Genomic DNA, 2,616 nt, shown 5'->3' on the forward strand with positions numbered 1-2,616 from the left:
TAAGGAGCTGACCTCGAGGTCAGTCAGCCTCTATAACTATCCCTCTCTCCTCCGAGGGATCGGTAAGGGGCTGGTAAGGATCTGACCTCGAGCTCAGTCAGCCACGACAGAGGGTCCGACCCGCTTGTTGTGCTGTTGTTTAGTATTTGTTTTGCTGTATATTCTTTTTTTTGGTTTATAGTATTTGTTTTACTGTAGAGTATTTGTTTTGATAAGTTAAATTAATTGCATGAATATTATCCAAATGTAATTGTCTAGTATTGCTATTGACAGGAGCCTGACAGTGATGGTTATAGAAACAGATCTACAGTGACTGATTATTATGATTGGGATGATTACACTCTGAGGGGATATTCATCTTTTGTAACTTGAGCAACTATATGTCACTTCTGGGATCTAATGCCACTGACCCAGGTTGCTATGTTACATGAATAAGAATCCAACATATTATTAGCAGAGATGAATCGGCCTGGTCATGAAAACCAAAAACTAATAATTTACACAACATTTATAATAAACTTACATTAGGTAAGGTAGCCACTATGGTAATCATCCACTGATACAGTTAAGCTGAAGGATATGATTTATAAATAATACATTAATATTTTTACATCCAATTTGAACCACCTGGTCCACTTTAATATTCAACTAAATGTTATAGAATATGTACTAGGGGATAGAGATGTCCCAATATCGATACCAGTATCGAGATTATGCACCGATCTGATATCACGTAATAAAGCCCTGAAGAAAATCTACATTAAAGTAGTTTATTTCTGTTCTTTATTAGTTATAACTGACTGTCAAACTGGATGAAAAGAGGAAGTTTTGTGGCATTCATTGTTTGTGTTTAACCTGAGCAAAACTGACAACAAATATGGAAATCTTATAATCATACAGAGATAGTAGTATACAGCTGTTAGACATCATATCATCATACAGAGATAGTAGTATACAGCTGTTAGACCTAGTATTTGTTTTGGTTTATAGTATTTGTTTTGCAGTATAGTATTTGTTTTGCAGTATAGTATTTGTTTTGCTGTATAGTATTTGTTTTGCTGTATAGTTTTTGTTTTGCTGTATTGTATTTGTTTTGCTGTATAGTATTTGTTTTGCTGTTGTATAGTATTTGTTTTGCTGTATAGTATTTGTTGTGCTGTTGTATAGTATTTGTTTTGCTGTACAGTATTTGTTGTGCTGTTGTATAGTATTTGTTTTGCCAGTTTATAGTATTTTTTTGGCTGTTGTATAGTATTTGATTTGCAGTATAGTATTTGTTTTGCTGTATAGTATTTGTTGTGCTGTTGTATAGTATTTGTTTTGCTGCTGTATAGTATTTGTTTTGCTGTTGTATAGTATTTGTTTTGCTGTATAGTATTTGTTCTGCTGTTGTATAGTATTTGATTTGCTGTATAGTATTTGTTGTACTCTTGTATAGTATTTGTTTTGCTGCTGTATAGTATTTGTTTTGCTGTATAGTATTTGTTTTGCTGTATAGTATTTGTCCTGCTGTTGTGTAGTATTTGTTTTGCTGCTGTATAGTATTTGTTTTGCTGTTGTATAGTACTTGTTTTGTTTTGCTGCATAGTATTTGTTTTGATGTTGTATAGTACTTGTTTTGTTTTGCTGTATAGTATTTGTTTTGCTTTTGTATAGTATTTGTTTTGCTGTATAGTATTTGTTTTGCTGTATAGTATTTGTTGTGCTGTTGTATAGTATTTGTTTTGCTGCTGTATAGTATTTGTTTTGCTGTTGTATAGTATTTGTTTTGCTGTTGTATAATATTTGTTTTGCTGTATAGTATTTGTTTTGCTGTTGTATAGTATTTGTTTTACTGTTGTATAGTATTTGTTTTGCTGTTGTATAGTATTTGTTATGCTGTATAGTATTTGTTTTGCTGTGTAGTATTTGTTTTGCTGTATAGTATTTGTTTTAGCTGTATAGTATTTGTTTTGCTTTATAGTATTTGTTTTGCTGTTGTATAGTATTTGTTTTGCTGTACAGTATTTGTTGTGCTTTTGTATAGTATTTGTTTTGCTGTATAGTATTTGTTTTGCTGTATAGTATTTGTTTTGCTGTATAGTATTTATTCTGCTGTTGTATACTATTTGTTTTGCTGTTGTATAGTATTTGTTGTGCTGTTGTATAGTATTTGTTTTGCTGTATAGTATTTGTTTTGCTGTTGTACTGTATATGTTTTGCTGTATAGTATTTGTTGTGCTGTTGTATAGTATTTGTTTTGCTGTATAGTATTTGTTTTGCTGTTGTACAGTACTTGTTTTGTTTTGCTGTGTAGTATTTGTATTGCTGTATAGTATTTATTCTGCTGTTGTATAGTATTTGTTTTACTGTAAAGTATTTGTTTTGCTGTTGTATAGTATTTGTTTTGCTGTTGTATAGTATTTGTTTTGCTGCAGTATAGTATTTGTTTGGCTGTTGTATAGTATTTGTTTGGCTGTTGTATAGTATTTGTTTGGCAGTTGTATAGTATTTGTTTTGCTGCTGTATAGTATTTGTTTTGCTGTTGTATAGTATTTGTTTTGCTGCTGTATACTATTTATTTTGCTGTTGTATAGTATTTGTTTGGCTGTTGTATAGTATTTGTTTTGCTGTTGT

The sequence above is a fragment of the Etheostoma cragini genome, chromosome 17 (assembly GCF_013103735.1).
Source record: "Etheostoma cragini isolate CJK2018 chromosome 17, CSU_Ecrag_1.0, whole genome shotgun sequence".
Lineage (NCBI taxonomy): Eukaryota > Metazoa > Chordata > Actinopteri > Perciformes > Percidae > Etheostoma > Etheostoma cragini.